The sequence below is a fragment of the Poecilia reticulata genome, chromosome 14, assembly GCF_904066995.2.
Source record: "Poecilia reticulata chromosome 14, P_reticulata-male-v2, whole genome shotgun sequence".
Classification (NCBI taxonomy): domain Eukaryota; kingdom Metazoa; phylum Chordata; class Actinopteri; order Cyprinodontiformes; family Poeciliidae; genus Poecilia; species Poecilia reticulata.
This window is the reverse complement of record NC_088843.1, coordinates 17,550,596-17,562,799: the sequence shown is the minus strand read 5'-3', so window position 1 is coordinate 17,562,799 and position 12,204 is coordinate 17,550,596. Positions and strand designations below refer to the sequence as shown.

The 12,204-nt window shown below is 39.0% G+C and overlaps 1 protein-coding gene and 1 long non-coding RNA gene across 14 annotated transcripts in view; both read right to left on the bottom strand.

The window, feature by feature from the left end:
- Positions 1-12,204, bottom strand: part of auts2a (activator of transcription and developmental regulator AUTS2 a) — a 359,733-nt gene that overhangs the window by 300,653 nt on the left and 46,876 nt on the right. The window lies entirely within an intron of this gene.
- On the bottom strand, positions 9,495-11,340 carry LOC145554799 (uncharacterized). The gene is made up of 2 exons (XR_014090805.1): positions 9,801-11,340; positions 9,495-9,688 (listed from the first exon to the last, which is right to left on the bottom strand). It is a non-coding gene; the product is annotated as an uncharacterized LOC145554799 (long non-coding RNA).

Here is a 12,204-nt window from a genome sequence, read left to right as displayed (position 1 = left end):
CACAGTGGTGAGCCAACATCAACCCTTACAGCAGGCGCACTAACCACTTCCACACCATTTTTAATTAGCACAGATGGCCAGGCAACACTGTAAGAAATACAGCTTTATTGCATTTGAGCTGCTAGTGAACGCATAAAAAAAAAATCAGCGATCTGAGGACGCTGAAGTTATTTAAGGTCTAAAACTTGTATGAACAGGCTCATAACACTGACTACAAGAGTAAAAGACTAGCCTATTTACTATAGCCACCGACACGGGAGTCAATGATAAGTTAGCTTTGAGCGGAAATTCATTTAGAGGGTATGAAAGTAAAACTGCAGTAAAAATAAACTTTTCTGTGGAAAAATAGTCTTAGCAAAATCAGCATGACAGGATGAGAGGTGGACCAATCAGAACTGAGGATGATAAGGAGGTACAACAACAGCATTGAAAGCATCCCAGACCCTCCTGCCGTGAGAAGTCATCATCAATATTAGAAGCAGAGGTGACATCATGCCACTCTGTTATGTAGAAGTCACCATGAAGTAGAGTCGTAAGGATATTTTAGCGCTAGCTTTAAAGATTGACAGAGTTTATATTTTAATCCATCTGTGGCAACTGACATTAGCAATTATTGCAGCTACTAGCATTAATGAAAACACAATCTGGTAGAGTAGATTTCACCCAAACACATTTTAAAAATGTCAACCTTTACGAAATATAAATAAAACGGCACAGCTGTTGAGCCTAGAGACAGCACCCAGACCTTGTCTTGTAAATTAGCCATCTTTATGCAAAAACTACCGCAGATGAATTCGTAGACACCTAAACAAAAGAGCAAACAGAGAAACTACTTCTCTATTTTAGAAAACAGGAGAGTAGTTGCTAACTAAGGATTTTGCCCCCCAGTGTTTTGGCACATTAAATTTCATGATTAGTTGTGGTCTCACAATTTAGTTTAATCATTGTTCTATTTTTTTAAACTAATGAACTAAACTTAGATACGGGAAGTAAATGCTGCATTTTAGTCCCAACTTCCTTTTTCTCATAGGAAATCAAAGAAATGGATCTGAATGGGGGGGGGGGGGAGAAATGAGATCACAGATCGCATGTGGATGTAGAAAGTGCCACGTTTACATTCTGTCACTCAAACTCAAAGCCCCTTTTATCTGGCAGCAGATGAAACGGTTTTGATAAACACATTTGTACAGCGCAGGTTTGATGGACTGTCAGAAGACCAGGAGCCGACTTGTGGAAGCAGCAATGCTACCGAGAGGAGCGCTTGTGCTGGAGAAGAAGCAGAAAGCAATCTGACTTAATTTAGACGGCTGCATGCAGGCCTCACAGTCACAGCATGACTTGAATCTGATTGAAGCAGCCGGTGGCGGCAAGAAGATATCTATAAGCTGATCAAACACTTGGCAGAATGTTGTCATTTTTGGACCAGCAGCATTGTGCATGTTGAGAGATGCTCTAGTAGTAACTCATTGCGGGTAAAAGTTGAGGAAATGTCCATAACTGTGACCCGACTGGCAGTGTGGGTGGCCTACCAGGGAGACTTCCTAACCGATACAGATATCTGTGGTTTAGTATCAGCCGATACAGAAAAACAAGTGCTGGACTTACTCAAAATGTAGGTTTTTTTTTTTTTTAATACAGACATAAATGTACTGAATTACTAATTTATTTGACAACTCTGCACCATTACAGCACATTTAAATACACCAGAAGCGTCACAGGCTTGGTCAAATGCGTAAAAACGACAACTTTAATTTGTTCAGGCAGAGCAACAACAACCAATGAGAAATACATAATAAAAAAACTAAAACTGAAAACAATAGGTTCACTATCTTGGTCAAACATGTAAAAAAAAAAGAAACTGCAGCAAACTTTCACCAATACCCAATCTAGAACTTTTTCAATTTTAGGACCGATACTGATATTAATATCTGATCGGTGGATTTCTAAAACCTACAGCCCCAATTTTGTTCTGTTGTTTGACTCATCAAATGAATGACACCTGAATGCTTCAGTAGGTATCCAGTTGGAAGATTATGATCTATATTCTTTGTCTGATACGCAATTTGCTTAATGTGTCGCAACACAACAGTCCGGTCTGTAGTTTAAAGGGGTGTGTGGATATTAACCCCCCCCATCACATTACACTACACCTAATGCAGTTTTATGCAAATAACGCTCCACCTTCCTAAACCTTTGATCCTGTAACAAACGCAATTTATTTCAATTTACTCCCAAAATTTACTTCACCTCATTCTACACAATGCAGGCGCTCTGTCTGTGCCGATAAAGAGTCACTCACCTCAGCATGCCAAATGTTTGGAGTGGCTCCAACTGAGAACCACATAATTCTGTTCATATCCATTTAACCACCTCATGCGCCCACATTTAACACTGAACTTTCATCTCCATTCATGACGTTTGGAAAAAAATAAAATGTGATACTACATCACAGTAACAGTGACGCACATACTCTATAGAGCAAATATTTTAAAAAGAAAACATTTCTTCAGCATGTTTTAATCAACTTTTAACTTGCTTTTAGATGCAGTCGTCTTATACAATCTCTATCTTGGATCAACAATGATTCCATAGCAGCTGTAATGACAACTGACTTTGACTACCTTTTTTTTTAACATCATATGGCAAGAGTTAACATGATAATTGTAATACTACTACTAATGGTTTTTATTGTTTTGTTTTTATGCTTTGATTTAAATATTCAGTTATTTCTTAAAACTTGACTTTTTGCAAGGGAGTTTTGCTTCCGTCTTACACCTGGATACCGTTCCTTACACAGATTCTCTATTTATTGGGCAAAAAAGAAAAAAAAGAAAAAAGAAAGATGAGCCAGAGTCCCATCAAATCCTACCTTTAGCCCAGCAATTATACCACGTAGCCCAAAGTGAACTTCAGAGTTGGCAGACGGTGCATATAAGGAATGAAATCGCAGCCAATTTTCCATTATACACAGCTAAGAATAAATCCTCCACTACTCTAAAACAAGCAGTTGCTCACTGACAGACCACCCTGAAGTATGCTTTGTGTCTCTGCAGAGCATTATTTCACCAGCATTACTGTTGTCAAGAAAGAAAAAAAAAAGAAAACATGGGACAGAAGCGAGTTTGAAAGGCATGCTACAAACACTGACTCATGAAATCATTTCTGAAAGCCTCGATTCACTCATAGAAAAACAAGTGCATGCATCAACTAATCTCGTTTGCCTTTCCGCCCACTCTCATCCAAGGCAAATAATGCAACATGACATGCATTGTCGGAACAGAAAATAAGAGAAAACTTATGACGGGACTCAGAAAGAATCGTTCAGCGCCAACACTGACAGCAGCGGCTGTGCACAGAGACGATATATGCGGCGTCAAGTCTGAATGTTTACCTACAGGAAACCTCGACAAATTAACAAAGCCAGAACAGACGGATTTTTAATTATATTTTCTATAAAGCTAAATTAAGATGAATGTAATTACATTTAAGGTCAGCAGACATGCCCGCGGCGTCCGTGTGTCCAGGTGTCGAGTGAATTATTGCCTCTCAGGAAAAAAAAAAAACAAAAAAAAACACCCATCAATGTCTATAATTGAAAATGTTGAAAATACAAATTAAAAGGAAAATAAGAAAAATTTCAAAGCACTCTGTGTTGAGTCTGTGTTAGATTCCGACACAACAGGAAACATGTTTAAGACACAAAAATCATCATAGGTGATTGGTTACAGTTTTATTTTATGATGTCTTCATCATGTATTGGTGTCGTCGATCACAAGGCTCCCCACTGCAGTTTTGTTTGGGAGGCTCAAAATTCCCCAGGTCAGACCTCGCTGCGCACTTTGAATACAATCAGTGTCAAAATGATAAACTGTTTTTAAATCAAGTCACTCATTTTTTTTTTGCATAGCACGTCCAGCTTCTGGCTTTTCCACTTTGCGTGTTTAGAGAATTAGACGATGTAGAGTTGGTTGGGAGCAAAGCGAATAAGACGTGTGATGTAAACCGATAGGATGTAAAAATTCATTTTAAATTAACATTCAACATTTTATAGACGATCAGAAACGCTTGTGCTTGCGGTTTCGATCCTAAGATTTAAAACGGCACGCTCGTCTGTGCTGCATGCTAGCCTGTGAATCTAAGTTTTAACACCAAAGCAACATATTATTGGTCTAAGGACATTGCCTGATGAAGATACAGAAGCAAAGCTAACCACTGTGAGGTAACCTTATTGTGGTTGAACTAAAAAAAAAAAAAAAAAAAAAAAAAAACAAAGTCACATACACTTGTCCAATCAAAGATAAATACACTGATAAAGGTGGATAAATGTGTCAGGCCCCAGTGGAGAGCGGGGTATGTTAACTCCAACCATCTTGTTGAGCAGTGAATTGTCTCTAATGCCTCAGAGTCCCTGCCTGATTATCACATTTCCAGCCCGTGGTTAAGAGCATTAAGCCCACTCTAAGTGGTGAGTCAAACACATTATCAGAAAATTCACCGCTGTTGTTTCCCATGATGCAATCAGTTAGAAGTTCAGTTCGGAGCACTGAACTGTTGCCTCTGTGTGTGTAAGGGTTCACGCCTCGCCGAGCAGGAAGCACCGACTCCGTCTCTCGTAGCCCCTTAAGCCCAAGCTTTGATTGCAAGTGTGCAGAATTGACTTTTAGATACCAATATAGAGGATGAAAATCTTTTATTTTTACGATTTCGTGTGGTTGACAGATTAAAGGTTTAGAAAACGTAAGAGTCAGTGGGTGGAAAAAGGGCTTAGAACAGTTTAAACGTCAAGATTCTTTAAGCTCAACAGAATTAGTGGCTCCACGTTACTCCGACCAACCATATGTGTGGTCCTACTGCCTCTAATTTGAACTCAAATTAGACTCAGTTTGTCGATGTTTTCACCTTTTTTTTCCCCCAATATCCCATTATTTTAAAGGATGTTTCATGTTAAAACTCGTGGTGAACTATGTGGGTGTAGAGACTGTGTATTTAACGTAACAGCCAGAGTGAGGCCTGATGAGTTCATACCGACGTCATGGGTCCATTGTCCCCTCCACTGCACACACAGATTCTCAGAATCTGATACACTCAAAATTACTATTACTAGTAGTATTTTGTCAATTTCGCAACTGTTTCCTTTAAGTAAGAAACCCAATTAAAATCACACATGAATAAAAGTTTGTCCACGCGAAGTTGTTAAAAAACATCATCCTCCAACTACTTCCTGTTGTTGTCTTCTTCGTGGTTTGCGCCAGTGGCAACATCCAGTTGTTGATCACGCGACTCGGTTGATGCGCAATAGTGTTTCCACTGCAGTTTTGCAAAATAAACCAACTTTGACGCGACAAAACCCCCCCAAAAAAATCACCTCATCCTAGCGCCAAAACTTTAATGAAAAAGTTATATATATATATATATATATATATATATATATATATATATAAAAACTGGAGTGTTTGCATTAAGCAAATTTATTTTCAAAATGTCAAATTGCGCAATTATGTGGTCAACAGAACCACAGCTACAGTTATATGTCCAGGTCTAGCTTTGTTTTGTGTTTCCTTTTTTATTAAAGTACATTGTAAACTTGTATGTCTGGATGCCACAAGGTTGGTCGTTTCAATGGAAAATTTATTTATAGTCCTTTAAGCATATACATCCCTACGAGGGTTTTATCCTAGAGCAGAGTTTATTCATGCACTCACACACAGACTGGTAGGCAACTTGAGGTTAAGTGCTTAATTGTTGGATTACGCTCTCAGTGTGTTCGCATTATCTTAGTTCAACACTTCAATCTCGTTTCTTGTAACCGAGGAAGAGCTGATGGCGTACACAAGCTCGTCTTTTTCAGAATAGATGCATAATGATGAGCCCTGAGTGAGAGCTCATTAACTTATTTTAAACATCAAAGTGATATCTGTCCAAAATATTTATATATATATATTTATTAGAGGTGTGCCGATCGATCGGCCACCGATCATAATCGTCTCATTTTCATCTCTACATCGAGGCTCACTGCAGTAAAAAAAGACGATCAGATAGCAGGTAAAGCAGCAAACAGCTACAAACACTCACCCGGATTAGCATGACGGTCAGAAAGCTAAACAAATAACCCGCAAAATTATTTAAGTCTTCGAGCTGCGATGTAAGACGCTGGTTCTGATCTCTGTGTTGAACCGCTGCTACGCGCTACAGGTAGTAATATTTCACAGACGGAGCGCCGCTTCTGCTCCACCTGGTAGTGACTCTCACACCGAACCTCTATTTAAAGCTGCAGCACCTAACCTAAAGAAATACATTTTACATACGTATTCAAACTTTTGCTGTCTTAACATGAGACAGATAATATCTGAAAAAAAAATCTGATCGGCACAGCTTTAATATATATATGTATACGGTGCCACGTAGCATCTCTCTTTGCACTTGTAGATAAAACAGGAATTAAATGAGGTAAAGGGAAGAAAAAAAAGAAGCAAATTAATTAAATGATCGGCAGAGTTTTCCAGACTTAGTTCAAGGAGTTCTCCTGGGAACTGATTAGAAAATAATTCAATATACATGTCATTTATTCCATCAATCCAACATAGGTTTAGTGAAATAAAGTCAAATTTCTGCATGATAGTGCATCTCCTAACTGAGCTGAGTCTCAGAACCGTCGTGATGTGACAGATCATTTGTGAAAAGATTGATCTCCTCCACCTGTAAGCAAGCAAGGGGCAGAGGCAAGGAAAAAGGTGAGCAGCATGATTGACAGCGCTAAGACCGTCCTCTTTGCTCTGATTGGTTGTTGCTAGTCAGCACCGGGAGAACTTGGAGAAGGCAGCTCTACTTTAGACCATCTCACCCTACACACAATCTTTATCAAACAGAAAGTATTTCTACTGTACATGAAGAACGCAACGCCTGTTCAAATCTTTAAGTGTTTTATTATACTGTTTGCTACTGCAGGACTAATTCATACTACATCAATCTATTCCTTGTTATACGTTACTATGACATCCATCCAAACAGTACGTTTGTTAAATAAACCAATAAAGCCGTTTCCCTAAGGACGACTTCACACATGAAAATACTGTATTCATCAGAGCGTTTACACTTGCATAGGGATTTGTTTAAGAAATCCAAACCAAACAGCAATTACATCCTTTCTGCTTCATAAATGTTTAATTGAACACTGTCATCTGTTGCTATATATATATATATATATATATATATATATATATAAAATTTGTACCGTTTTCTTGCACTGTATTTTCCGTTGTACTGACAGCACTTGAACACAACGGGTTATCCCGTCTACAAACATCTGTTGTGTTTGGCAGTACTCCGCTTTCCGAGTGCACACATGATTAAGGCTGACTGGAGTAATGGCAGCAAGCGAGGAAAACACAACTGACTTGTCGAAATAAAGAAAAGCGACACCGGCAAACACTTTCTGCATCAAAGACGGCAACAACGTGGCCTGAACAATCGGGCGGCGAACGCGAGGTTGCGCGCGGAGTGACAAAGCAACGGCCAGGCCTGTCAAAGTGAATCATTCTGAAAAATGATGCTTTTGCTTTCTAATTTACTCTGTGTTGGCAAAAGCAAAGTGAGGAAATGTGCTTCTGTACGTTTGTGTTGATGACACAGCGTTATGTTTGGGTACAAAAAAAAAAATCTGTTTGCAGCAGAACGGCGAGTCTGCAGTTCCTTCTGCCGAGCGCGGGACTTAATGAAAAACAAACGTATTCAATACGGGCGACGAGAAGCCACAACATTTACCCTGATGAAATAAAGATGAGGATAGACACAGACTGTCATCCTCAGGCTTTTTTTTTGTTGTTGTTCATGGTAATCTCTGAGTAAGCAAAGCGGACAGAGTGGCTCGTCACCGGCTGCACAAACACGGAGACCAACACAGCCTTCAAAGCTGCTCTGGTTTATTATTTCAGCGGCACAAACAGGTAAAGTTTCTTAAATATTCATGTTTCAGGTGCCATGTTTTCTAATCCGCTCAGGACAAACAAGAACAAGCGTGTGGAAATCAGTCTCCAGCCCAGATGCATTTTGGGATGGACTTTGAAACCGTCTTCCATGGTCAAGATAATTGCACCTAATTGCCGACAGATGTGGTGACAAATGAGGAGGAGGTTCTGTCCCTTTGTTCAGCCGTCCTGAGACGACAGCTCGCTCTCTGTTCTTGAATAATTCCAGTTACGGCGACATTCATTTCCTCTTTGGGATCAACGGAGTCTTTATGAGCTGAATTCAGCAAGTCAAACAATTGGAATAATGAGAAATATTAATGGTAATAAACAGAAGCAACAGAAACATCAATGTTTAAGTTGCCGTCTGTTACGACCATCGGTAAATGTAACTGTGCTCCGTTGCATCTCACTGTGTTTTAAATAGACATGAGCCAGTTCTGCTCTGTGATTGGCTGCAATATCGGCTCACCTTGTTGTTTCACACTAGCTGCTGCTGCTGATTGGACTGATGTCACAGCCTCTGTGAACCAATCAGCTCCGCCTTCTGCTCACCTGTCTGAATCTACGCAGTTTCAAAAAAACAAGTAATTTGCCACTGAGGCTCTGATTTGATGCATTAATTAAAATTAATTAGGTTTGTTCTTAATGTAGTACCAATTATTATTTCGTATCTATCTGGTGTCATTCAAAAATTGATTATACAAAATATGTTCCTCCTTATATAATCCAAGCTTGAAAGATATATCAAGTGATCATAACTGTTTTATTTATTTTATTTTTGCTTTTATTTTTTTCCGGTTGACGATGACTGGTCAGTTAAAAACTCAAAAATCTGATCTTTTTCCAATCAGTGAACTCATCACATGTGAGCAGTTCTTGCTGGGACACTCTTCTGTGTGGATGCCGTCACTGCAGTGAGATGATGCAAAAGTTGGCTATTATTACATGACCGTGAGGCGTTTTAAAAGTAATTCAGGACAAGTTAAAGAGATGTAAGAGACGGCTCATTTCCAGCTGTTAGAGAGAAAGACTTTCAGCGGCTAACAGGAAGGCTAAACAGTACAAAATCACTCTGTTATATATTCTTTTTAACTTTCAGCCTCAGCTATGAAACATGCTAACCCTGGAAATGCTGACATAGTTTTGTCAACATTTCCAATTCTATTTTCTCTGCAGAATACAGAGACTTCAGCGCCGCTAAAGCTGCCAATGCTAATTTCTGCTATGAGATGAGAAAGGCATTTTAAAATGCCAACTCTGCAATTCTTTTGTTTAAAAATACTAAAACCCCGATTTTTTTCTTTTTCTAACTATAACATTGCCTCTGCTACTAATAATATCAACACTTACTGACCACTTATGACAGGAAAATAATAAAATAAATGTTGCTCCTGTGTCTTCTTGTGCTACATGACCTGAAGAAAAATTGGATAAAAATCAACATCGACAAATCAAATCTTTGTAAAACTTAAATGAAACCATCACTGTTGTTAAAAACAAATAACAGCTCTATCCTGAGATTTGGAGTCAGGTGAAACAGAAATACTTGATTTTATTCAAGCTGTGTCTTTGTAGTAAGAGCTCCCATTCCCTCTTTTTTCCCCTCCTCTGCCACTATGATTTACAGAAGAAAATTGACTCGGGGAGGGAGAGAATAGCAGGTGGTGCTTTAGTCTTCCTGTCTTGAGAGCTTTCCTCCAACACGCTGCCAGAAACTGAAGCTGCAATTTACAGACACCAAAAAAAAAAAAAAAAAAAAAAAAAAGTAACAGCAAACAGTTTAATTAACTATTAACTACAGTGGCTAAAGGGAGAAGGTGGGATTCAATCAACCTGATGTCTCCGTCAAGCCCAAAACCAATCAGACTTTCTCTCAACTTTCTGCTTTCATTGGTTCAGAGGCGGTGCTGAAAACGCCTCAGGTTGGGTCTGAGTCCTGGGACAGCCGAGAAAAAAAAAGAAGAAGAAAGTTTGATTCCACACGTCTTTTGTGTGGCATCGCTTCTTATTCCAGAACGCCTCAGATCGACGACGCAAAGTTTCAAACAGGATGCCAAGGCTTCAGATAAACAGATCCACGTTGCTAAGCAACTGGGTACAAAAAAAACAAAAAACAAGAGAGATCATTAAATTGGACCAACGCTCACTGAGTTCTTTGTTAGCGTCTGAGCAGCTGTTGGCCCCGAGCGCAGCGAATGCAAATACGCTGTTAGACGAAGCCGAGCGTCTGAATGATCGGAGTGATTTATGAAGTTATAACAACTTGTGACATTTTCCTTTAAAGTAACTGTATTCATCATTTCAAGTCGGTTAGGTAAATCATTAAAGACGGGCTCCATCTGATCCAATGGCGACCTGATGCCGAGGTCATTCTTGGGTCGCGTTCCTCATCCTTTGGTTCTGTGTTCCTGTGTGACATATTTGGATTGATTTTACTGAGCAGTGGAAGATATCCGCAACTGTTAAAGTAATAATAACTAAGGGAAAAATGTTCGGATCTCTTCAGAGGAAAACAAACTTATGACAACAAGAGGAAAGCTGACTAAACTACAGAAAAAAATGTTAACCTCCATTTGCAATAGAGCGTAACGGATTGGAAAGATCAAGAGCTTGTTGTAGGACTTTGATAAAAGGTCGCAATGCTTATAATTTCAGTGTTTTTGGATGATACTGCACCAACGCACACGTCAACGATACGAGCCTCACCACTTGCTCACGTTCGACACAAATCTCTAAAAGCGCAGCTGTAAAGTCGGAGTTTTGGTCCCGCTTTGAGAGATTTACGTTCAACGAGACTGATATGACAGCATGTATCTTTATGAACAAAGAATAACCTGGGGTGTGTGTGTGGGCATGTGTGTGTGTGTGTGTGTGTGTGTTTACATACTCGCTCAATACGTCACAGTTTTGAGTCTGGGCCTGTTGACCTTTGCTGCCCTCTCTCCAAAAAAACCCTTTTCCCTGTTGACTTACTGTCAAATAAAGGCCAATAGAGACAAAAAATAAATAAATAAAAATGAAACCACAATAACAAACTAGTGTTTTTCACCCACAGTACTCCTGGCAAATACTGAATTTGTTTGGGTGAAGAACCAATCGCAACCAGCAGAGCATAACCAAACAAAATGGAAGTATTTAGGAAAACACAAGAAAACCTCTGACTTGAATATTGTATCTCAAGAAAGTTTAATGAAGCCTACAAAAATGTGCTCTCAATGTTGTCCATTTTAATTTCTGCTACCTTTACATGCACGTGACCAGCGAGGCGCTCCTGCCTGTTCTTCGCTCTACTCACCGATTACCCAACTAGGATTTAACTGAAATGCAAAACAATAAGAAAACATACTTATTTCAGTTGTATCTGATTGTGTTTGACTTTAGCTGGTTTTCAAGAACTGTCAATTATGTTCTCCAATAACACATCATTTCAGTCATATTTCCTGTAAACTTTAACATTTTTTAACACAAAAGGACAATGTGGGCCGCTGTTGGACTACCCTCGGAAATCCATCTACGTAGCAAGTTTTCCGTTGTTTTTTTTTTTAAAACATTGAGGAAAAAATAAAGAAAACAAACAGAAAAGATGCTTAAAAATATTAGAACTTGAGCAAAAGATATAAAATGAAACTGGATATTAATATGAAGGTAAACAAAAGCATAAATCTTTTTCCTTGTTCCTGTTACAGCAAAAAAATAAATAAATAAATAAATAAATAAAAAAGCTATTTAGTTTTCCCATAAGAGCTTAACAGATTACCTCATTTCAGTTACAGTTACGCTAAATCAATGAAGGAAGCACCGGCTGTGCGCTCATAACTCCGTTTCCTGCTTTTATAAAGACTAAAGAGACTGAAGGCTGCAGATTCCTGCCTTATTTATAGCCTGCAGACGTTAAAGCTTACAGTGGAAGATGAGAGGCAGACATGCCGCTCCACAGGTAACAAGAATCCCTGTAAATGAAAATCTCCATCTCCTGCAATGGAGGATGAGGAAGAGGAGGTTTGTGTCAAAGAAAAAGAAAAAAAAAAAAACATTAGTTCAATTCATATAATGAAGTTTTCAGAATAACAAGCTGTTGCTATGCCAGCGAGTTGCTGTAATTGCCGCGACTTCCTCGCACCTAAGCATTTCGAGATCAAATGAGAGAAAGCGAGCCATTTTTAAGAACATAGCTGACTTCTCTTTTTTTTTTTTTTGATGGTACATTTTTCATATGCAGCAGGAGAGGCTGCACTGT